This window comes from Diceros bicornis, chromosome 19 (genome assembly GCF_020826845.1).
Source record: "Diceros bicornis minor isolate mBicDic1 chromosome 19, mDicBic1.mat.cur, whole genome shotgun sequence".
In the NCBI taxonomy this organism is placed as follows: Eukaryota; Metazoa; Chordata; class Mammalia; order Perissodactyla; family Rhinocerotidae; genus Diceros; species Diceros bicornis.
In genome coordinates, this window is record NC_080758.1 from 48,070,075 (window position 1) to 48,096,845 (window position 26,771).

Genomic DNA, 26,771 nt, shown 5'->3' on the forward strand with positions numbered 1-26,771 from the left:
CTTTCTTTCTTTTTTTTTTGGTGAGGAAGATTAGCCCTGACCTAACATCTCTTGCCAATCCTCCTCTTTTTGCTGAGGAAGATTGGCCCTGGGCTAACATCCGTGCTCATCCTCCTCTACTCTATATGTGGGATGCCACAGAATGGTCTGACTAGCGGTGCATAGGTCTGCACCCGAGATCCAAACCTGCGAACCCCAGGCTGCCAAAGCAGAGAGTGTGCACTCAACCACTACGCCACTAGGCTGGCCCCTCAACCAGCTTTCTTTTTTTTTTTTTTTAATTTTATTTATTTATTTTTCCCCCAAAGCCCCAGTAGATAGTTGTATGTCATAGCTGCACATCCTTCCAGCCGCTGCATGTGGGACACTGCCTCAGCATGGCCGAAGAAGCGGTGTGTCGGTGCGCGCCCGGGATCCGAACCTGGGCCGCCAGCAGCAGAGTGAGCGCGCTTAACCGCTAAGCCACTGGGCCGGCCCACAACCAGCTTTCTTGAGAGCACTGTCCCTATTGCTTCTGGCACCCATCTGGCTTCTTCCCTACACCTCTCTCTTTCTTAACTGAGGTTTCCAAAACCTCTGACCACCAAACCCAAAGGACATTTCCCAGTTGTCACTTCCCTTAAACCCTCAATGGCCTTTACCATTGACCTCTCCTTCTTTCTTGGCACATTACTTCCTTGACTCCCAGGATGTTGTATTCTCTTGGTTTTCCCACTCGGCCCTCTGGCTGCTCACTCTTTCTCTCATTTGAGGTCGTATTTGCCATCTTCTCTTCCAGAATTCAATATTGGGGTTGCTTAGGGCTTAGCCCTGGGCCTTCCTTCCTTCTCACTCCACACTTTCCACCTGCACACATGTGACTCTCAAATTCAAGTTCTGGTTGACATCTCTCCTCGAGCTCTAGACCCAATTACCCAGCTCAGTATCTCCTATTGGATGGCTTGGAAGCACCCACAGTCTTCATGTTCATAACATGAAGCTTTTCTTCCTCACACTGGTCCTATTCCAGGGTCCCCCAACACATGGAGTGGCATTACCTAATGGTAATGACCCAGGAGCCATCACTGACCCCTCATCCACCAGATCTAATTGATTCCCAAATCCTACTGATTTTGCCTTCAACAATGATCTCCTGATGCCGCCTTCTGCTTCTCTCCACTGCCATGGTAAGTGTGCATGTCCAACTGAGTTCCCCGCCTTCTCTTGATGCCCTCTCACTACCCATTCTCTACTCAGGAGCCACTAACCTGGTCCTGATGCTCTCTTGCCTAAACTCTCCAGTGGTGTTCCACTGCTTGCCATCATTACAGGGACTGCAAGGGCCTACTGGGTTGGACCCCTGCCCACTTATCCAGCCCACCTCACACCCCTCTATCCTCACTGGCCATCTTTAGTTCCCAAGCATGCCCTAATCTTTCCCACCACTGACCTCTACCTATGCCCTTCTCTCTTCTGTCGTCTTTTGCCCCCTCTCTTTGCCTACCCAGCACCTGCTATCCATGCACACATCTTGCCCATGGAATCACCTCCCTGATGCTATGCATTGCATAATACCGCATGTCCCTCCTTTCAGACACTTAGCACAGTCACACCTTTACATTTCCTTGTGCTCAACATCCTCTTCCTCATGTAAGCTTCATGATTGTATCTTCATTTTTTTGCTTTTATCTCCAGCACCTGGTGCAATGTCTGACATATTAGATGCATAACAAATATTTGTGGACTGAATACATGAAATTTCATTTTTTATATTATTCATCATTTTTAGAATGGAATGCACTTAATGTTAACCAAGGTACCAAAATTGGAGAACTGGTATAATAGTTGCTGGTTCAGATTAAAGAAAATATTTTGATAAATCTGGGGGATCTAGTTCCTCGGGTAGGAAACAAAGGCTCACTCATGTCGCCTCATTTTTAAAAAAAATTTGGACACATTGGCCATACACTTAGTGGCTTACAGAGCACAGCAGGAGACCTGGAGCCTGGTACCAGCTCTGAGTAAGTGTGGCTTTGGAAAAGGCGAATGCCTCCTTTTCATGCTCTCTTTTTCTCAGTGGTAGAACAGGACAATCATATGCTCCCTGGAGTCTCCAGGACTTGTGAGGGTGAGCTAATACTTGTGCATCTCTGCAAAATGTGAAAACCGTGTTAACCTACTGGGAAAGTGGCAATAAAGTTTCAGATAAGGATTCCACCAAATTTTCCTGTTCCCCCTTGCAAAGGGCACGATGCCACCCCTTGGACCATAGCGGAGGGCTGCTCTGTGGGTCATCCTGCTTTGGAGGCTTGAGAATTGGGCTGAATGCTAGTGTCGCTATTATGTTGTTGTTGCTATGACTGGCATCTCAGTAGGACTGGCTCTCCATGAGCTTTAGTCATCCCTCCAGGCCTCTGTGGCCTTCAGGCGCTGACCATGGTGCTCCACTTGTCCTGCAGAAGGGTGTTTTGGTCCCTAGTCGCTAGGTGCCAGGCAGCTCAGCAAAAATGTCCCTCCATTCTAATGCACAGTTTGCTGGTAACCCAGGGCTGGGGTCTCCAGCAAGCTGCTAACCCAAGCGCTTCTGGGAATTGTCTTTCTCTTCTTGCTGTGGAAACCTCATTGGCTGCTTCATGGCGGAGGCTAATTAATGCAATTAATAACGAATGTCTTAGTTGCAGATGTTTAGAGAGACACTTTACTATTATTGCTGTTATTATTGTTTTATGTGCAACTCTCCTCACACTTGGATGTCTCTTCATTAAAGCAGCCCAACTCAAACAGTGGCAGTGGCCTGGAGCAGGAAACTATAATTCAAGAACATGAGGCGTTCTGCACAAATGTTATGTTGCCTGCCCGGTAACTGGTTGTGTGCCAGAGTGCTGTGAGTTGCTTCAGAGAGCTCTTCCCTGCTCACCCTAAAGCCTGGCCAGAGAGGGAAGAGAGGGTGAAGGAGACAGACTGTGGGGGGCCAGGGCCACACCGGCAGCTGCCTCGGAGAACAGGCCCTTGAACAAGCCGGGGGATAAGGCGGAAGCTAAAAGAAATGTCCTTATGCCCACAGGTGTAGGAGACTGTATTCCCGAAGGCTTTGTCAGAATCTGGGAATTACACAGAAGCTGGGAGTTCAGAGAAAAGCAAAAGAAGGTGGTTTATTGCACTCAACTTGTGGTTTTGGAGGATTAGAAGTAAAGAGCTAGAGATCAGATCAGCATTTCTGCAGGAAACAATCGACAAAACACATACCCTGGGCCTTGACCATGGATGGAGGCCTTGACCAGAGAGTCTTTCCTTGTGTTTCTCAATAGCACAGAAGGCTTACAATGTGAAGTCGGGTGCATCGATATGCTAATGACGGCCTCTTTAAGTGAAATTAATGCCTGGATTGTGTGAGTAGAGCCGCCCTTCATTATTCCCTATGATATGAAGATGTGTTGGAGATTCTTCCCGGCCTCTCAGTGACACTCTTCATACAAAATTTATCTCTTTTATGGGTTTGAAGCTCTTTCAGATACATATCAAAGACCTTTCCATGCCTTTACCATGCATAATATATTCTGCAACAGCTTATAATAAATCATTCTCCTTCTCTGACTGGTTAGCCGTGAGCAAACATGGCTATTGCGAACGCTGAAAGGATGCAAGATCCTCATATTTAATGCTTTGCCTCTTGTATCACCATTCTGTTCTTCTATCTTCCTTACGGAGCCCCACAAAATGGCAAGGAGCTGGCATCACCCCAATTACTGTTCTGATTTTAAAGCCATTGTCTGTATCGATGATACAGAAAGCATAACATGCTGTTATTCCACATTGAAAGGATCTTTCCCTCTCCTTCATCTCACTTTCACAGATAGACATAGCACAGGTACTTGCCGCATTTCCAAAGGACTTAGATTGTGAAAGGTGGACAATATTTGTGGTTGCATTGGAGCTGAGCACAGGAGGGCTTTGTGGCATCTTGTTGAGAAGAGAAACAAAATAGGACAAAGAGGAAGACTGTCCAAAATGGTGGCCCCTAGGCTGGGATTAGCACCACTGTCCTACTGGCTGCCAACACAGTGGGGCAGCTCCCAGTTTGGTGGCTTGGGGGAAAGCCTCCATCACAGAGGTTACTGATGTGGAACCAAAGGGATTAGGCTTTCCAATGCACATGGGTCAATGGGGCTTTGTGTGTGTGGTGTGTGTCATGAAGCAGAAGGGCGAGTACTTTTAAAAAAAGAAGGAGAATTTTGCTTTTTGTGGTGTTATTTCCAAAGGCCAACGTGTGTTCAAGGAAATTCCCTTGTGTTGCAGATGGCTAGCTGTCTCTACTCCCTATGTGTTTTCCTCTTCTTCCATAGGAACAGAACCCAAATTTATAGCTGGACAAATGGTTGCACAGAATAAAGCTGACATTCCCAGTCCCCCTTGCAGCTAGATGTGGCCAAGGGACTAAGTTTTGGCTTTTATAGGATGTAAAAGTAGAAGCGTCTTATGGCAGCTTCTGAGAACTCCCTTAAATGGCAGCTGGTATGTGCTCTTTGTTTGTCTTTTCTTTGCATCTTTATCCTTTCTTCTGGCTGAGATGAGGGGCACATTTGCTAGAGCTGGAGCAGCCCCTTTGGACGATGAAATAAAGTTGAGAGGAGAGATCATACCTGGTGAAGCTACAACATAGAAGGAGCATGAGCTTCAGGCAGTAGAGGTTCCTGAATAGGTCTGGATGGCCTACCTACGGACATCAACGAGTGAGAGAAATAAACTCCAATCTTGTTTACTATTTCTTATACTCAAGATAGAGGCCCAGAGTGTAGACTGGGAAGTTGGAGGAAGAGAGGAGTTTCTCTCTCTTTCTCCTTTCTGCCAGGACCAGAGGAGTGGGGAATGAACTCTCCTTGGCTCCTATTTTCCCCAACATAGAGCAGCATGGTGCTCACTCAGCACTCACGCTTTGCGACGGTAAGGAGGGAGAGATAAAACCTAAGATGTCCTACATAATATCACTTAATTCCCCAGGTGACACTGACAGTTACTATCTCCCAATATTATCCTCATTAACAGCGAGAAAGGCTGAATTACTGGAGACGACAGCTGTTGCATTGGTAAGCTATTGTTGCTTACGGGTATCCTTGTGACCCAGGCGATTCACCAAGGACCCTCACCAGCATGTTTAAGCAGTGGCAATTGACAGAGCAACTCGCCACCCTTCATAGGTGTACTCAAGAGGACTTGGGACTCTTTGCTTTGCTTTTTACCTCCAGGGAGAAGGATAGTTAGGTATCAGTGCAAATCTGAAGACTCAGGTGAAACCTGGGGGTGCCTACCCAACCCAGCAGAGTTGGGAAACCTCAAAGAAATCCTACCTACCTTCTCCAGGCTGGCTTCCTTCCTTCATTCATTCAGCAAATTTGTATTAATGCCAAGAGCTGAGCTAGGTGCTGGGGATATAATGATGAGCAAACTCAGAATTGGTCCTTGCACTCATAGAGCTGATAATTACATGAAGCTGTGAATAAAAGGACACCCAGGATGACACAATCCACATGCAAACAAATTCCCTTGGGAAGTGTTCCCTGGAGCTATAGCAGAAGAGCCTGGGCTCGATTAGAGGTCAGTGGGATAGTGGTGGCACTGAAGGGGCACTGTGGAACTCTTCCTTCAAAAGAACCTGCTGCAGGAGCATGGGTGACTGACAGTCCTACCTGCCATACCTTTGGATCTACTGTCACATGTACATCAAGGCCTCGCTTCTCCCAGGCTGCTCCCAGCCAATGAATGAGCACAGTGCGACTGGGGCTGCCAGACCCAGCCCATTCCTTCCTGATGTAGGCTCCTTGAATGGGCAACCTCTCAACCCCATCACTGGCTGAGACTTTCTCAGAACTGCAGGTTCTGAGAACCACGATGCAGGTGGAAGCTCTTCCAAACCCATCCTTCTTTCTTTCTCTCCATTCCTGGGTGGCAGACCTGCATCATGATCCGAGGCTCTCCCTGTTCACTCCTGGCCCCTCTGTCTCTATCTTTCACAATAAAACTCTTGCATGTCTACTCCTGTCTTAGGGTCAGCTGCTCGGAGGACTCAGGCTGACAGGACTCATCCTGGGAAGGAGTGAGGAGGTGAGGCTTGTGGGTGTGGGAGAAGAACATTCCTGACAGAAGGAATACCTTATGCAAAGTTGCTGTGGTTTGAGAGACCAAGCAGAATTAGACGAACTGATGGAAGGCCAGTGTGGCTGCCGGGCAGAAAGTGGGTGGGGTGGGTGATGGGGGATGAGGAAAGAGCAAGAGTCAGAAGACATGGGGCCGCCTAGGCTCTTAATGGTTCTTTATCCTAATAAGAATGAAATGCCACCGGATAATTTTTAGCAGTGGGGTGTTGCGATTATATTTGTGGTTTGAAGCGATCACTCTGATCAGGTTCTGACAGTGATTCCAGAGACAGGTGGTGGTGGCTTGGATGGGAGGCTGGTGGCAGTGGAGAAGGAAGGAGTTGGACAGATCCAGAAACAATGCAGGAGGCAAAGTACCTACTATGTGCCAGGCACCATTCTGGCAATATATCAGTAAACAGGGCTCACATTTGGGGGTACTGGAGAAGGGGGTCTTAATTAAACCACTTTAGGCACATTAGAAGATAAATATCTATTCTGTGGACCAGCATCTCCAAATGCTATCAGTCCCCTCCAAGATTTGCTTCCTCATGCAATTGGGCTTTCATAGCTAACATGAAATCCTTCTGGATGGTGTTTACACCCACATCCGTTCTCACGGCCAGGATCTCAGAGGAGATGAGGAATGGTTCAGGTGTCTGAGCAGTGATGCTCAGCGGGAAGGTGATCAGGCGCCCACTCTGCTTTCTCATGTGCCGGAAGTATTACCAGTCCTTCAACAACATCTACGTCATTTATTTATTTATTTTTACTCCTATCTGGAGGCATCAAAGGCAATGTGTAGATTTACCGGATGCCAGCAGCTTAAAAGTGAGAACTTGATAGAAATTACAGTCCATCCCTCAGGGTCTCTAGTATCGGTAGCTTCCATATCCAGAATCCGGATTTAGTAGGTGCCGAAAGTCTGCTGGAACCCTGACAGGTCACTATGTGCGCTGAACAAACAGCATCTTCCACCCTCAGGCCTTTGTTCTATCTCGTTTAATCCTGAGACAAATGCTTTGAGAGAGGAACTATTATTGTCGCCACTTAATAGATGAGGAAACCGAGGCTTAGGAAGATTAAGTAAAATTTCCAAAGTCATACAACTAGAAAAACAACAGAGGCAATATTTGAACCCATATCTATTTGCTTCCAAAACCAGTGATCTTCACTCCCTCCTTTTATTCTCTTAGAGGCTGGAGACTTCCAATTGGATAGTTTATAGAATTTCCAGAGAATACAGAATGTGTGTAACAAAAATGGACTTGACTTTAATTTATAGTACTGCTATCAATTACAGATCATTTATTTAATAGGTGACATATATTACACATCAACAAGCAAAAATACACCATTGGGACAATTACTGAATGGTTTCTCATAAATTACAAAATGCATTTTTATCAGTGTTAGTGAGGTACAATTCATACACAATAAAATTCATGGATTTCTGGTGTATAGTTTGAACAGTTTGGCGAATGAATACAATCATGTACCCACCCTCACAATCAAGATATAGGACATTTCCATCACCCCAAAGCTCCCCCATGCTGCTTTATAGACAACCCTTCCCTGTATCTCCAGCCCCTGGAAACCACTGAGCTGCTTTCTGCCAACATCGTTTTGCCTTTTATAGAATTTTATGTATATATGGAATCATATAATATTTAGGGGTTTTTTTGAGTATGTATCTGGCTTCTTTCACTAAGCATAATGTATCAGTGATTCCTTTCTTCTTACTGACTAGTATTCCATTGTATGAATATACCAGTTTACCCTTTTCCCTGCTGGTGGACATTTGGGTTGTTTCCAGTTTTTGACTATTAGGAATAAAGGTGTCATAAGCATTCATGTGCGTGTTTTATGTGAATGTAATTTTTCCTTTCTCTTGCATAAATACCTAGGAGTAGAATTGTTGGGTCACACGGAAAGTGCATATAAAGTTTAATTTTATAAGAAACTGCCAAAGCGTTTCCCACAGAGACTGTGCCATTGCATTCCCACCAGCAATGCATGAGAGTTCCAGTTGCTCCCATCCTCAGCAGCATTTGGTATCACCAGTCTTTTTAATTTTAGCCATTCTAGTGGGTGTATAGTGGCAATAAAATGCATTTAAAAATACTCATCCTTCTCATTGTGCGTATCCCTTCAAATATTCTGCAGATAGACATTCTGCGTATCTCCTTAAAGGTGGACAGAGGGTGATAGCATCTAATGGGTCAACTTGAGGTCACTCAAATCTGCACTATCTCCTGCTCTGAGAGAGACAGAAGACCCCAGATCTCCTGGAATCTGGACTGTTCAAGAGCACAGACTTACGTCCCAGCGGTGAGACAATGGAGAAGTGATTTACCTTTCCTTGGCCTCATTTTTATCTCCTGTCAGTGGAGATAATAGTTGTGCCTGAACAGGTTTGAGTTCAGAGTGCCTGAAGGCTAGAGAGCTTATTGTGTATGTTGTCGTGATCCTCTGCATACAGTACAAAACATCATTTAAATTCAAAATGGTACAAAATTTATACGACAAAATTAACTTAGTTTATTTTGACATTTTATGATTGCAAAATACTCAAGAATTTTACCCAGTGGAACTTTCCTCATTTTTCTGCCCACACCTCCTCACCCCTTGCTAGTGTCCAAAATGCCAGCTTGGCTACTAGGTAATCCTTACTTCTCATGGTGCTGAAATGATCAAATGAGAGAATGAGTTAAAGTGCTTAGCACAGAGCATGGCAGGTGGTCAGCTCTCAATAAACATTAGTTATGCGTTTGGAGCCAAAACAACAGGCCAAATGAAAGGAGAGGGGGGCTTCAGGGGAGGGCCAACAGTCAGACAATAAAGAAGGAAAAAGCAAAAAAATCTAACTTGGACCCTCCACTCCACTCCCCTCCTGTGGCCCATCCCAGAGGTGCCCACCATTCGAGTTTGGTGCATGTTTTAGGTTCTGGTGTATATACAGTTTCTATGCATGGGGATGCAGCAATAGGCATGTAGACAAGGGCATAGTCTTGCTTTTAAGATTTACTTAATTCTTGTGTTTGATCATACGTATGATTCTGCAGCTTCCTTCCCTTCTCTTTTTTCCTTTGAACTTGCTGTGTCTTGAAGAGCCTTCCACGTGGGCATGTAGGCTTCCCCTCTTTCTGTTGGCCGCCGCACAGTGCCGTATGCTACAGATGTGGCATGTTGAGGCAACTGTAGAGTAGCGGCCACAAACCCTCCATCTCAGACAGCCCGCCTGGGTTTAAGTCATGGCTTCACCACTCAGTACATGTGCCATCTCGGGCATGTTGCTTAGCTTCCCTGCGCCCTGGTTTTCTCATTTGTGTCATGGTTCTTTCACCTGTAAAAGTGTGAGCTTGTTGAAGGCACCCACGACCAATAAATCAACAAGAGGTGTCCATGTTGCAGACACCACCTACCATGTTTCCCCAGGGCTTGTCAAGTGAAGGGAAGCAATTGGAGTTCTATTGAAACCTCACTTCTTTTCTAAAATTTTCTTTTCACCACAAAAAGAATTCTAAGTAGATGTAGTTGAAATATAGGCTTTGAAAATTCCTAGGCTTAAGAAATTATATTTTATATAGTTTTCTAGAAATTTCCACTTCACGACCTACTGGGCTATAGGCAGGGTATCAGTTGATTCCAATGATTCTTTATTTCACCTTGGCATGTCTTTTATCAGAAATCATATGGAAACTTTTTAATTTATGGGCTTTTATTGCAATCCTCAATTCACCCTGAGTAGTCTATTATTAAGTGTTCTAGAGGTTCTTATTGTCCCTATCAGGGAATTGTATCTCGGTGCAATTCATCTGTAGTCATTCTTCACAGAGAAAGTCTTTCATATTACCTTTCTTTCATCATACAACGACAACTCTTGAATACATCATTATTCCACAATGAGCTTATAAATTATTATCATTAGGCAATTTTTTATACAATCTGATTTTATAAACTGTTTCTTTTTATTATTGGTATAGGGAAACCAGTAAATGCATCTGTCTGTTTTGATCCACCATGATAACAGTAATAGAAAAACTAAGTAAGGACATCTTACTGAGCCGCAAACATACTGGATTTTTTTTTTTATTGCTACACATTGGATTTGTAATGAGTTCAGACTGGGACATTCATGTGCATACAGCCACGCACATGAGTCACAGTGACTCATAATGGCATCTTAATTGGTAATGCGGAGTTATCAAAATATCTTAAGCTGAATTTTTTTTTCTTCATGGAAGTGAGTTTAAAAAAATGTAAAATATAATGCTTTTAAATGAAGAAAAAGCCAAGGTGGATTACTCAGGAATATATGATTCACCACGTGAAATGTAACTTGAGGAAGTCTCCCCTGCTGCCCAGTGTGCTCTGGGTGCCTCCCCCTCCCCCTGCACTGGTTCTTAGAGAATGCAGATGTTTTTTTCTGGTCATGTAGAAGTAAGAAGGAATACTCTTCACGTATGTCTTTTAGATCAGTGTTGTCCAATAGAACTTACTGTGATGCTGGCAATGTTTTATCGTCTGCTCTGTCCAGCATGGTAGCCATTAGCCACGTATGTCGTGTTAAGCATGTGAAACGTGGCTAGTGCAACTGAGGAATTGAATTTTAAATTTTATTTAATTCTAATTAATTTAAATTTAAACTTAAACAGCCTCATGTGGCTAGTGGCTACTGTATTGGAAGTGCAGTTTTAGATTGTCCATAGTTTGTGGTATTTATATTCTGCATTACTACTCATTAGAATGGATAATTGAGAATTGACTAAATTTTTTCCGAACTGGGAAAATTTTTAGGCGAGTAAGACATGTAACATTCCTTAAGAAGATAATAATATAAAGAACATCCAGCATCCACAGAGTTCTGGCTGTGTCCTAGGCTCTGTTCTTGTACTTTACCTGGATTAGCTCATCTAATCCTCCTAACAGTTATGAAGGAGGCATTATTTTTATCCTCATTTTGCAGTTGAGGGAATGGAGGAGGCACAGAAAGGTTGAATGACTTGCCGAAGGCCACACAGCTGGAGGTTGCTTGGCTCTAGAGTCTCCACTCTTTACCGGTATACCAAACTATGTCCTGCGTCTTACTCTCCATTCTTTTGTTATGGTACAATGTCAAGGTCACTGGAATGCGGTTGGGGTGGAATGTGTTAGGAGGATATTTGGAGAGATATTTAGGAGAGATTGGAGTGGATAAATTCTGATACCCATCCTATCTCTAAATTTCTATGATTCTAAAGATTAAGGTAGTTTAACGGAGTTTTAGGTTCCTTACAAGTAAGACCTACTTTTTAAAGGAACCCAGTTTAACATTCCATCTCATGCTCAGGAAGATCAGATGATATGGGTTACTTTCTTATTTTCTTGATTGGTGTGAATTACATTTTACTTATTGGTGGCATGCATGCACATGGCAGAAAGGGAAAGGGACTTTCCGAAGGTTTTTTACTTTCTCCTTTGATACCAATAGAAGCACACCTGAGATGCCACAGCTCATGGATTTACACACACCGTGTGTTAAAACTTAGCCCAAGTTACCAAAAATCTAATATTAAATGTCTTTCCCTTCCGCCATATTATTTTCTGGAGTTCACTCTATACTGTATCAAATGACTACAGGGCAACTACAAAGGCAAGTTGTAAAGGCTCGTGCAATACAGCGCTATCAGGTAATACACAACAGATATGAACACTGGACACCTGAGTAAGTTCATGACAAGTGACAGATTCGTGAGGTCCTTTCCTGCAAAGCTGCAGCTAGACCTTTGGGGGCCATTTGAGTCTCTGCAATTTCATATCAGAATGCTAGGATAGCTAAGAAAATGCATATTTTAAACCTTAATAAGGAAGTACTCATTTTTGACTATTAAGGCAGGGAGAACTTCAGAGATCCCTTAATTTAACCTCTTCCTTTTCCTTTTTAAATTTATTTATAGGTTGTAAGTGTTCTTTATATATTCTGAATAGTTTTGTGTGTGTGTGTAGCATATTTTCCATGTAGGGTGCTTGTCTTTTATATTTGCTTATGTTATCTTTGGTCACACACCCATTTAAAACATTTGAATTAATCAAATTATGACTCTTTTTCTTTGCATTTTCTGTTTTTAAATAACTTTTTTTTACCAGCTTTATTGAAGTATAACTGACAAATAAAATCGTATATATTTAAAGTGCACAATGTGGTGATTTAATATATCACTGTGAAACATTTGCCACAATCAATTTAATGAACACATTCATCACTTCACAGTTACCTTTTTTTAAAAAATAACTTTTAAGAAATTCTTTCCTTTCCAAGGTTGTAGTCTCTTACATTGAGTTTAAGGTTTTTAAAGGCCTTATGTCTATCCAAAATTTATTTTTGTGTCTGGTGTGAATAAGGAATCTAATTTTATTTTGCTTTTCTAACATTGGTTATTAAGGAGTGAATCTTTCCCACCCCATGGACGTGTAATGCCCTCGCTGTCATATCCCATCTGTGTGTACATTTTTATTCTGCTGTATTTAAAAATGTGTCTATTTCTGTACCACTGCACACAGTTTTATTTACTAAAATTTTATAAGTTCTGATATCTGGTAAGACAACCCTCTGTCCATGTTCTTCTTTTTCAAATTAGTCTTATACATCCCAGAATCTTTCCTCTTTTATCTCAGAGTTTTTCAACTTTGGCACTGGTGACACTTGGGGCCAGATTATTCTTGGTGGTGGGGTCTGTCCTGTGCACTGTCGGATGATTAGTGGCATCTCTGGTCTCTACCCACTAGATCTTCAGATATTGTCAAATGTCCACCTTGGGCAAAATCACCCCTGGTTATAAACCACAGTTCTGTAGGAGTTGTGGAATCAGTGTATCAAATTCCAAAAAAGGCTGGTTTGGTCGTTGACTGAAATTCCATTAAAATTATAGATTACTTTTGGGAAGAAGCACTATCGTTATGATATCCAGTCTTCTCAAACACGGACATGCTTCACCTCTCTATATTTTCTCAATCTCATTTCATGTCTAATTACTAAATAATGGTTTTTAATTTCCCCCGTGAAGGTTGTGCACATCCTTTGTTAGATTTGTTCTGTGTAGTGTTTTTGCTATTATAAAAAAAGGTCTTTTCTTTTCTTATTCCAATCTCTAATTGGTCGTTTTTGGTGTAAAGGAACGTTATTTATTTTTTGTGTGTTTATCGTACATCTGCAAATCTTGTTGAACTCTTTTATTAAATCTAGTAGTCTGTCTGCACATCTTCTAGAATTTTCTATGTAGCTATAATCATATTGTCCTATTTCTACGTAGATAATCATAACCACAATGTTGACCCGTCGTTTAGCATGCTTACACCTTTAACTTCTTTTCCTCATCTTATTGCAGTGGCCAGGACTTCCAGGACAACACTGAATAGCAGCAGGGATAGAGGGACATTTTCATTTTACAAACAAAGGGATAAGGCCTTGGGCTTTTCCAAGGTCATTCTATGAATTAGAGCAGAGGCAAGGCTAGATTCTAAGGTTTACAAACTTCTCTTTCCTTTATTCTTTCTCGCTTCTTTTGTTTTTGGTTAATTCAGTTAACACGAAAACAATTTACTGTCAAAACTCTTTTGATTTTAAACCTATTAAAACCTTAAAAGAAAGTTACATACAGTCTTTTGTACCAGTGGAATATAATGCATCAGCATCCTGATACTGACACGAAACCTCTGTTATTCTTTGATTACAAAAGCATGTCAGCTATTTTAAACTAACAACTACTAGTCTGTGAATATGTTTCCATTTCTTGTTCAGGAGAGATTTTAAGAGGGTGTGGGTCCTGTAATAAAAACAGCTAAGTTTTATGGATCACTTAAAATGAAGCAGTCACTGTGCTAGGAACTTTGCAAGTATACTCTCACCATGTCTCTGTAACAATGCTTTGAGGTATTATCTCCATTTCACAGATGAGGAAATTGAGCCTCAGAGCATTAAGTAACTTGCCCAAGGCCTCTTGTTTCTAAGTCTGCAGAGCCTGGACTTACCTCTGGGTCCGACACCAAAGGTCTACTTGCTATATATTTTGGTTGAGTAGGAGTACGTGTGTGAAATTAATATTGGATGAATTCAAATTCAGGTTGGAGGGTATAGGAATTAACTCTTTTCATTGCTTTAGTTTAAATTAATAGACTGCATGAAAAATAAAGCAAACGAAGTTGTCCCTAGTTATCTCTTCCACATAAATATATACAAAGCAATAGGAGATTCAAGTTAGTAAATGCCTCCAATATGCTGGGCACATTATGCATATTATATATTATCTGCATAACAAATTTGGGAGGAAAGGCTTGTTAGCACCATTTTAGGGGTTAGGAAACTGTGATTCATAGAGATTCAGTAACAGTTAAAGAAGAGCAGAGACAGGTCGCTCTGCTACTTACACTGCATCAAGTTGACCAGGCTGGATTGTCAACCCGAAGCTCTGTTTTGGTCACCCTAGATTCTGAGTTGAAGAAATGTGCTCCAGAAGCTGCATTTTAAAGAATCATTTCCATCATTATGCAGTATGTGGAACCCAAGAGGAGCTTCTATAAACATGAGTACATGTTCCCAGACAAAGAAGATAATATCTGTGACAAACAGCCATTATCTAGAACATCTGTTAGGCTGTTTCTCTGTGTTTTAAATAATGCATGGCATGCTCTAATTCAGGTGTACTCCTGAAACCCAGCAGCTTCGGCTGTGATTCCTGTGATCTCTGGGTGTGTTGAGTGAGAATATCTGATGATCATGGAGTACACCATTTAATCAAGCACTTTGGCTTCGGATCAAATTTTCTATATTTTTAACTATAATTATAGCTATAATCAACACTTAGCTTGCTTTGTAATTTACATAGTGAGTCCACATTCAGTGTCTCATAAGCATTTAATCCTCAAAACAGCTCTGCTTGCAGTCATTAATATTGTCCTCATAGTAATGTTTTTGAGACTGTCCACATGTATCGACAAAGAGACACATCCAAGAGATATTGTACTTCGAGAAAAGTGAGCTTTCACAATGTGGTTTAATGTCACTGTTTTGGTTTAATTGTGTCCAGAAAAGAGGATGAAGAAACATGTATGGAACAGTTAGACAGTGGTTATCTCTGGTGGCAAGAGAGTTTCAGAAAAGCTTCCTCATTTATTTTACATGTGTGTATTCTTTTTATTTTTTTGATTTAATTTTTGTTTTACGTATATAAATAGTTTCTTTGAATACATATTTTACAGAAGGACAAAGTTACACAGGTATATCATTTAAAAAAATCATATAGTGGGGCCGGCCCGGTGGCGCAAGCGGTTAAGTGCGCGCGCTCCGCTGCGGCGGCCCGGGGTTCGCTGGTTCGGATCCCGGGCGCGCACCGACTCACTGCTTGGTAAGCCATGCTGTGGCGGCGTCCCATATAAAGTGGAGGAAGATGGGCACCGATGTTAGCCCAGGGCTGTCTTCCTCAGCAAAAAAAAGAGGAGGATTGGCGGATGTTAGCTCAGGGCTGATCTCCTCACAAAAAAAAAAAAAAAAAAAAAAAAAAATCATATAGTTCCATAAGGCTGGTAATAGGTATGCTACCCCATCACCTCCCTCGCCTTCACCGTTGTTAGGAGGCAATGACCTTGAACTATTTTAGCTGTTAGGTATTTATTACTATATTTCAAATTAAATGTTTTTACTGCTTTTTTTTATTATTCCGTTTGAGATATTATATATTGACTTCCTGCTATGAGAGACGGAGATTTAGAACTTGTATGCATACCTCTCATCCCCCACCATCCCACTGTGGTCATATCATAGGCAAATATCACTTGCAGCCAAGTTACACGATATGATATAGTTATTTTTCTTTTTATGCACAACTATTCCCTTCAGAGTTGATAATAATTTCTTTTAAAAAACATTTGCTTGTTATTTTTCTGAAAAAATTTACCAATCACTAATTCACTTTGAAACTTTCTGCCAGAAGCCTGTTTCTTCTCAAGATATTCAAACATTCCAGGAATCCATCAGTTATCATCTTGATGACATCCTTTCTGGCCTTGCCCATTCTGTTGGTCCAGGATGGCATGGCCTCTCTCCAGACCTCTCTCTTGGGAGTGCCTTTAACCACCGTTCAATTCTCTCCGCATTTCTTTTGGAATGGATCACATGATTTCTGGATCCTACCTCTTACCCTTTCTTGACTTACCACTCCTTCTCTATTTTAGTGAAGCACCTCTCAAGTTGCTTTCTGCAGAAAGGGTGCCTAAAAGATAAATTTTTCGAAGGCTTGAACATTTGAAAGTTTTTATTTTACTTTACCTTTACACTTGTTGATAGTTTGGATGAGTATAGAATTATGGGTTGGGAATATTTTTTTCTAGCTTTGGTGTTGCTATTGAGAAGTCCAAAGACATTTTGATTCCTAAGACTTTGTATATGAAATTTCATTTTCTCTATGGAAATATTTAGGGTCTTCTCTTTGTCACAAGTACTCTGAAATTGCCAAATTATAGGCGTTGGTGTGGATCTACCCTCACCTATTTTGAAGGGCATTTGATGAATGCTTTCAATCTGGAGATTCATGTTTTTCAGTTCTCGTAAACTTAATTGAGTCATTTATTTACTTTTAAATAATAGTCTTCTCTCTGTCATTTTTTCTTGACTCTTGTTATTGGTTATTGGGCCTCCTGGACTGAAATTCTAATTTTAAAGATATTTTAAAATTTAAATCCTATCTCTTTTATTTTTTCAAAGAAGTTTCTTAACTATGCTTTATAACCTTCTAAGACATAGGCATTTATTGCATATTTATGGTTATTATTAACAGCAGAATGGCTATGGCAAAACAAGATGTCTCAGCAAAATGCCACACAAGTTGCACCTTGTTTGATTTAATAGAGGGAAACTTGCAGTTGAAATATCTGGTTATGTCCATTCTGACAGAATTCCCATTCATTCATTCACTTGATCACTCATTAATTCATTCAGAAAATATTTATTGAGCACCTACCTGAGGGAGATGCAGAGATTTCAGCATTGGAAGGGGTTATAAGTAGTTGCAGAACAAAGTTAGAATTACCGCTGGGGAACAGGAAGGTTGTCCCAACCACTTCCCACTCCATTCTCTGACTCCATGCCCCTGCCCATCCCCTCAGCATTCTAACTGCTCCTTAAACAGATGTCAATCAATTCCCCTGTTTTCAGCCTTCCTCATTAGACCTTTAGACCTCATCCCCCAACACCAAACCCCTCCAATTTCTCAGCCTTAGCTGGGTTCCTCAGAGTGAATCATCTTGTCCCCTTGTATCCACTTCTCTAGGCATTTGATTTCATCTTCTTGTGTTCTCATACTATATGTCATGGTATATGCCTGCTATGAAATATCTCTCCTTCTGCATTTTTAATAGGCATACACGGCAGATGTTGCTGCCTTATGCACATCCCATGGCTCTTTCCACTTTGGTGCACACTGGCCCAACTTCCAACTGCCAGCACCTGCATTTCTTGATCTGAGCCCGCTTTCCCACTCAAGCAGCCATCACTCACAGTGACTGCAGGCTTGATAGTGTGCCCTTTCTTGTCTGTCTTCCTTTCCTTATTCACCTCCCTACTCCTCCACCAGAATTTTCTTTACCCCTTGAACAAACTACTTGCGGCTGAATCCTTAATTTAGGATCTGCTGCTGGGGGAACCCAAACTAAGATTTAGTTTTAGATCTATAGGTAATTTTAAGCAAAATATGTGGATTTCTGTTTCTTGTTCCGTCAACTCTAAGCACTATATCCTGATTCTTCATAGTCTAAGATGAGATATTATTTTCTCTCCCCTCCACCTTTCCTCCACTTTTCCATATTTTTTTTTTTTGTTTCTATCTTTACTTTTACATTGTTTAGGTTGCTAACATTTACATTCTGTAACCATACTTAAATCCTCCTGGCTTTTTTTTATTGGTGTCATAATAGTTTATAACATTGTGAAATTTCAGTTGTATATTATTACTTATCAGTCACCATATATATGTGCCCCTTTACCCCTTGTCCACTCCCCAATCCCCTACCCCTCTGGTAACCACTAATCTGTTCTCTTTGTCCATCTATTTATTTATCTTCCACATATGAGTGAAATCATATGGTGTTTGTCTTTCTTTGACTGGCTTATCTCACTTAACATAATACTCTCAAGATCCATCCATGTTGTTGCGAATGGGACGATTTTGTCTTTTTTTATTGCTGAGTAGTACTCCATTGTATATATATATACACCACATCTTCTTTATCCATCATCAGTCAATGGGCACTTGGGTTGCTTCCATGTCTTGGCTATTGTGAATAATGCTGCAATGAACATAGGGGTGCATAAGTATCTTTGAATTGTTGATTTCAAGTTCTTTGGATAAATACCCAGTAGTGGTATAGCTGGGTCATATGGTATTTCAATTTTTAGTTTTTTGAGAAATCTCCATACCGTTTTCCATAGTGGCTGCACCGGTTTGAACTCCCACCAGTAGTGTATGAGGGTTCCCTTTTCTCCACATCCTCTCCAACATTTGCAGTGTTTTAAAATCCTCCTGGATTTTTTCTATAGGTTGATTCTAAAAGTTGAAAACCAATAAACTAAGTATACATCATTATGCCTTGAGAACTCTTTTTAATTGCTGAGCCAAGTGCTGTTGCCTTTCCTTCGTGGGTTCAATGCCAAGAGTCTTACGTCACTCAGAGGAGAACATCTCCAGCACCAGGAGCAAATGGAGTCCCCTTGTTACACTGCATTCCTTTCTCGAAATCATACCACTTTTTAGTCTGTTTCATAGCAATACCTTGATGCTCTTATACGTTTTTTGTTTATTCTGGAGTTTCTGATGGTTGTTCTTTTTTTCTGGTAGAGACATGTTACTATGTCACAAATATTTCTGACTTCTTACTAACTCTATCAATTGATCCCATTCCAGTTTTTCTTGAAGAAATGCTTCTTGGAGCCTACCTGCTTTCTGTTTAATTTGGGCTGATTGCTCCCTAGACTGACCCTACAATTCTCATCCTTAGATTTCTTTTCATTGTACTTCAGGGTTATTTCTGTTTTTTAAATACTACTCTTTCATTTTCATTAGTTTTCATTCATCTTTTGTTGTGGCACAGCATTAAAAAATTTCCATAGAAAGGATGTGTGAGGGCCGGCCCGGTGGCTTAGCGGTTAGGTGCACGCGCTCCGCTGCTGGCAGCCTGGGGTTTGGATCCCGGGCGCGCACCAATGCGCCGCTTCTCCGGCCATGCTGAGGCCGTGTCCCACATACAGCAACTAGAAGGATGTGCAGCTATGCCATACAACTATCTACTGGGGTTTTGGGGGAAAAAATAAATACATAAATAAATAAAATTTAAAAAAAAAAAAAAAGAAAGGATGTGTGAAAGGTTTACTTTCTGAGCCCTTGCATGTTCAAAAATATGTTTATTTTATCTCTGATTTATTAATAAATCAGAGCTTGGTTAAAATAAATCAAAGCTTGGTTAGGTATAAAATGCTTGTCTACATTAATTTGGGCATAAAATTATTGGGTAAATTAATTTCTCTATAGAACATTGAAAGCCTTTCTACATGCCCAGTGTGAGTCTCAATCCTTTATATATAGTCTATTTTTTCTGTCTGGAATCATTTTGTATTTTCTTTGAATTCTTGGTATTCTGACATTTCAGAAGTATCAACATAGCTTTGAGTCATTGTTCATTCATTTTGTTGGTACTCAGCAGGCTATTTAAACTTGAAGACTCAGGTTCAATCTCCTGGTAAATTCTCCTATTGCATGGCTTTGATAGTTTCCCCCTCCTCTTTCTCAGATCATGTTCCTGGATTCATTCTCCATGCATAGTACCTTCTCTATAACTTTTTGGCTGTTGTGTATTTACCTTGTGTTCTTGGGAATTACCTTGGCATTATCTCTCAATTCTTCCATTTAATTTTTAAAATCAGAAAACATATTTTTAGTTTCCAAGAGCTCTTTCTTGTTCTTTGTTCTATTTTTAGAGCATTCTATTCCTGTTTTGTGGATGTGATATAATCTCAAACCCCATTCATTTTGCTGGTACTCAGTGGGCCATTTAACAAATCAATTGGAGTTTTGTTTTGTTTTGTTTTTTTTTTAAGTCTTCTTTTGTTCCCTGAATTATGTCTGCTTCCTCTGGAGTCATTTCTTTCTTTTTGTTTTGCTGTTTCTATTTCCTGTAGTTAATATTCTCCAGATACCCAGTGATCCTTTGTTGTCAATTTTTAAGAAGGAGGACATGGATTAGTTTTTCTAGGTAGCTGGTGTGCATTAGCTGTGTAGGTAAGATGGGGAGCTCTCAAGAGGAGCAGGGCTGACTCACAGGCTTCACTTTCGGATGAAAAGGCAGAGAAGGAGCTTTTAGGCCTGGGGGCCCTGAAGTGCCCGCATGGGGAGGGCTTGGCTCTGGGTCCCAGCATCAGCTCTAGGAGTCCTGGCTCCTAACGTCTAGCAAGTTTGCTCAATTTAGAGAAGGAAGTTTTGTTGTTGTCCTTCCCTTTCCCAGAAGCACCTGCTGCGTGTCTGCCCTCTTTGTGCTCCGAGTTGGAGGAAGGCAGAGTTGGGCAGGGGTAAGGAACAAATGGTTTGGTGGTTTGGGGAATCGATTTTTAACTTCTCCCTGCTTAGAGGCCCTTTCTTCTCACTTGCCCAACCCTGAGTCTGCTGACTGAGCCTGAAGCCTTATAGATTCTTCTGGCAGGTTGATCCCTTTCACCACAGTCCTGCAATGTACGTTTTAAGCCACAGTTCTTTACAGACTTATTCTTCAACATGCTTCTACCCACTCAGTCCTGAAAACTTGATTCTGGAAATCTCTTATCTTTTGATTGTTGTTTCCATACTATTAAATTTTGCTCTTATGAGACTATTATTCCTTTATTCTTTTCCTGTTGCCTTAAAGGAGTCTTGGGAGAGGAGGAAGACAAAGGCCTATGCTCCATCTTTATTTACAATTTGCTCATTTTCAAAATTTTTACTTTGGATGAATTTTCCTGAGAAATAATTTGGTGCTCCTTTAAACTGATATTCTTTAATATTTGTTGGTTAGTGAAGAGGCATGCGGGAAGGTGGTGACGGGCACCTGCTGATGGAAGTCTTGGCCGGTCTGTTGTCCCAGGTAATTGTGTTCTGGTTCCTAACCCACATCCCCCAACAAACAAGACAAAAGCCTACTCTTAACCAGCAACCTCCACTCTAGAGGGAAGTTCACTGACCGCCTGTGGTTACAGAAGCCCGACTCTTGGGAGGTCTTACTCCTCATCCTGAGTAGCTTATTAAAAAGAATTCCTTTTGGCCACACTTGGAGAGACAAGTTCTGGTGAGTGCCGCTTTCTTCATGTGACTCATTTCCAATAACATTCCAGCACCCTCCTCTGGAGAGAGCACCCAGCTGGCACATCTTGTATTACAGATCTCCTGCCAGTGGGCACCTCTGTCCAGGTGGATTTTCCACTGAGAGTCCCGCTGGGAGCAGTTTGGGAGGGTTTCAGAGCCCTCCTTCGTGGCCCAGAAGAGTAACTCTACGATCCACTGCAGCCTGGGACTGCAAGCCGTTCTTGGCTGCCTTTCCATGCTGTTCAGCCTCCCATTGTCCTCCATACCAACACTCGTCTCTTGATCTGTGCCCGCTTCCAGCAACTCTTGAGTGGGATCACCAATTAAAGCAAGAAACAAAAAGTTTCCTGAGCCAATGTGGTCTCCAGCTCTCTTTGCTTCCTGCTGCTGTTTGTGTGCGTGTGTTTCCGCTTCTGATCCCCGGCTCCCACTATTCTCTGTGTGTGTCCTTCTCGACATCTTCATTATTCCTCATTAGCTGTGGCTTCCTCTCTCTTCTTTTCCCCTTTTACACGTCTGTTATTTCCAACCCTTTAGCCACACAAAATGAGGGGTGCCCCCTTTCCTGTCCCCTCGGGCGTCACTCCTCCCTCAGCATCTCAGAACAGACCCGTCACCTGTGGGATCTCAGGCGATGGCACACAGCCACTTATCACTCACAATGGGAGCTCTGAGAGCCGGGCAGCGAGGCCTGGGCGAGGTGCCAACATGCCACAGAGAGGCAGCTCGGCCTCGCAGGGGGACTATGAGCCTGGCAATCAGACCCTCGCAGAGCGGCCCCGGACTTGCTGTGGGGTCTGGAGCAAGTCACTTGACCTCTGCTTAGCTCCTTGTCCCTGAGAGGAAGTAAGGATGGCCTCCCTGAGTGCTGGTGGAATCGCCAATGAGGGCAGGGTGCTTCACAGCCCAGCTATGCAGCCCTTGGCTGGCTTTTTGGATAGGCGGCTGTATATACATTCACTCACGCTAACACACACAAGCATAGACATATTCATGCACACACATACATGAACTCATTGACATAAATATGCACACATAGACATACATTCACACACAAGATACACAAACTCAGACACAAACATGAGCACACTCAGACACATAAATATCCACACACTCATACTAACACATTCATCCACAGGCATATACACCTTTATATACACAGACACACACACATTCACACACATAAATACACACACACTCACATAGTCATACGCACACACACACAAATGCGTGTTCACCACACGGTTAGGCCACACATAAATGTATGTATATGAGTGGGATTCCCAATGAAATATAAACAGAATCTCAACTCCTATTCATAAAAAGAACACAAATAGCATTATGGCTGTGTCCCTGAGATCTCACCCACTCTTTTCTCTCATTTGCAAGCAACAATCCATAGCCTGCGTGTGCTCGTCACTGGCCCAGCACAGAGAGGGATATGGCAAAGCAGCAAATGTGGTCCCAGAGCTTGAGGGACTTTCAGTTTATTCAGGGAACACAGCAGGACAATGGCTAAGGACCATGATGAGTTAGCATGCTCTGGTGGAGAGCTCATCGGGTGGTTCGGTCATGGCACAAAAGATAGAATGGTGCATCCTGCCAGGAGAGGAGGATCAAGGAAGACTGCATGGAACAGGGGCTCTTGGTTTGGTTGAGTAGAGCAGGGTATCAGTCATTTAGCTGAACTTGGTTTCAGAGCCACAGACAACAGCTCTGACTCCACGTGGAACATGTGGCAAAGAGTAAAGGTCCCATCAATTGTTCCTTCTCTGAAGACATGGCCCCAAGTGCCTGCTGTGGCCACACTGGGTTGGCGGGCACAGCACCAAAGTGGGCAGCCAGAGCTGCCACTGCTCTGGGCACCTTTATACTTAGACATTCTCAGTTGACTCCTTGCATATTTTTCTCTTGTAGCTGTTTATCTACAGTGGTAGACTGTATTTTCCAAAAATGGTTGCAACAACATTTCTGAGTCCTAAATGCTCTTTCAGAAGCTTGCCACACCCCATAAAGAGGTGGAGCGTCTCTCCCTCCCCTTGAACCTGGGTAGGCCTTTGTGACTGCCTGCAAGAGTGCGGAAGTGATATTGTGTGGCCTTGAGGCTCGGGCATGGAAGGTGATACAGTTTCCTCACGGCTCTCTCTCTTTAGGACAAGTGCCTTGAGAGCCTGGCACTTGCATGTCAGGAGTTCAGCTACTCCAGAGCCACGTGCTAGAGAGATCAAGTGGCGAGACCACACAGGGATATGCGGGGGAGACCCCAGTGCTCTGGCCCGGCTGTTTGCGTCTCCCCAGCCCAGGTGCCAACGTGAGCAGGAGCTTTTGATGACTCCAGCCCAGCCTTTGGGCTGCCCAGCTGATGCTGAGTGGTGCAGAGATGTGCTCTTCTTGCTGAGCCCCTCCCAGACTGTATATTCATGAGCCAAACAAATGGTGCTGTTGGCTTAAGCCAGTAAGTTTTTTCTTTTTTAACTATCATCAACTTATTTATTTTTATTAAGAATCTTTTAGAGAAGTTTTAGGTTCATAGCAAAATTCAGAAGGTATAGAGATTTCCCATATATCCCCACACATGTACAGCCTCCCCCATTGTCAACATCCTCCACCAGAGGGTACATTTCTTACAATTGATGAACCCATATTGACACATCATTATCATCCAGAGTCCAGAGTTTACATTAGGGTTCACTCTTAGTGTTGTACGTTCTATGGGTTTGGACAAATGTATAATGACATGTATCCATTGTTATAGTATCATATAGAGTAGTTTCACTGCCCTAAGAAGCCTCTGTGCCCGTCTATTCATCCCTTCCTCCCCCTCAACCCCTGGCAACCACTGATCTTTTTACTGTCTCCATAGTTTTACTTTTTTCAGAATGTTGTATAGTTACAATCATTCAGTATATAGCCTTTTCAGACAGGCTTTTTCCACTTAGCAATATGCATTTAAGCTTCCTCCATGTCTTTTCATAGCTTGACAGCTCATTTGTTTTTGGTCCTGAATAATATTCCATTGTCTGAATGTACCATAGATTATTTATCCGTTCACCTACTGAAGGACACCTGAGTCGCTTCCAAGTATTGCCAATTACAAATACAGCTGCTATAGACATCTGTGTGCAGGTTTTTGTGTGGGCATATGTTTTCAACTCATTTGGATAAATACCAAGGAGCATGATTGCTGGATCAAATGGCAAGAGTATGTTTAGTTTTGTAAGAAACCACCCAACCATCTTCCTAGGTGGCTGTATATTTTGCATTCCCACAGGCAATGAATGAGAGTTTCTGTTGCTGCACATCCTCGCCAGCATTTGGTGTTGCCAGTGTTCTGGATTTTGGCAGTTCTAACAGGTATGTAGTGGCGTCTCACTATTGATTTAATTTGCAATTCCCTAATGACATACGATGTGCAGCATCTTTTCACGTGCTTATTTGCATCTGTATGGTGACGTGTCTGTTAAGGAAGCCACTAAGTTTTGGAGAGGCTTGCTATCAGAAACAGTCAACTGGAGCGTCAGTTTGAGGCAAAGTGCAATCATGTTTGCCTTTAAGGACTGAGAGAAGCCTTAAAACCACGGCTGCTCTTGGAGGGCTTAATCAAACAGGCAAAAATCTTCATATGTGGACATTTTCAAAATTGTACTCTTACTGAAGACACCAGAGAGGAAAAACTCGAAGGGTTCGAACTTCCTCTTCACATGCATGTGGCGTCTCACAGGCCACCACACTGACGACGAGGACAGCCACTCACAGGGAGGGATACCCAGTACCAGGAGCCCTCCTGCCCCACCTGCTCCATGATGTGTGAAATGACTGGTCCCCAGGGGACGTTGAGAGACAGAGAGAGAATGTCCTGATTAAAGATACATGTTTAAAAACATTTCCAGTCTATCATCCATGCATATTTTCGTAAAATACGATAAGAACGAATTATTAGAAAAGTGAAATAAAATTAGACATTCAAAATTCAAGCCCAAATTTATCATTAGATTTAACAGACCTAAAGTTACTCTGTCAGATTGCTGTAAAAGTTTCTAAATCTTTCCCCTCCTTGTCTCCACCTATCTCACTGCTGACCTGCACAAACCATGTGTGCGCCAGCCCAGGCACCCAGGACTGCTCCGAGAACAGCACAGATCTAGAGAGAAGACAGAAGCTATTTTTGTGAAGACAGGTTTGGAAAGGGAGGCGAGTGGAGGGAAAAGACATAAACTGTGAACTGGGCATGAGAAGAAAGAGAATTGGGCTGTCTTCAGTGGGGGCTGTACCAAGAAATTGGAAGCCAAGTTTCCATAAAGACCAACTTTGTTCACTTCTTGTTTTTTAGCCCAAAGTTGATCTTAAGATCAGAGAAAAGTCTCCATTTGAGAGAGGGTAGACAGAACATGAAGATTTATAGCACCTGGTATCCTGGTGAAGGCTGGTATTGGGGTTCCAGTCAGTAAAAGCAAATCTTATTTCCATTCATTCATAGACTCAAAGTAGGCTCCACAGAGCCTGGGATGTACCCAGATATGAGGCCAAGGGTGTAGTGCTCCCCCCATGGTGCTCTTCTTGGGAATCAGAGACCCACGTCTGAACCTTCGAGTTGCAGGAATGCTGTGGATGCTTCAGTGTGTGTGTGTGTGTGTGTGTGCGTGTGTACGCACGCGTGTGTGCACATGCACCAGCCCTTTATCTACCCTGTTCCATTGGGGCATGTTGCTAATTGCAGCATGGCAGACTTCATCCTTGAGTAATATCTCTAACACATGTTGCCCAGCATCCCTCAAATCTCTATGTGCAGAACTGGTTGCTGCCTTGTGGAGTTGATGGTGGGCAGAAGAGCTTCTGGTTGACAGCATGAACTGTGCAGAAAGACGGAACTGTACGTAAATCACAGAAGACCTCGGACATGTCTGCAAATAAGTTACTTAAAAATATTTCAGTTAGGGGGCCAGTCTGGTGGCATAGTGGTTAAGTTCACATGTTCCATTTTGGCGCCCCAGGGTTCGCCAGTTCAGATCCTGGGCGCAGACCTACTTACTGCTCATCAAGCCATGCTGAGGTGGCATCTTATATAGAAGAGCTACAACTCTACAACTATGCTACACAACTATGTCCTGGGGTTCTGGGGAGAAAAAAGAAAAAAGAGGAAGATTGGCAATAGATGTTAGTGCAGGGCCAATCTTCCTCAAAAAAAAAATATATATATATTTCAGTTAGGGCCAGCCCTGGTGGCCTAGTGGTTAAGTTCAATGGGCTCCACTTCAGTGGCCCAGATTTGGTTCACGGGTGGAGACCTGCACCACTTGTCTGTCAA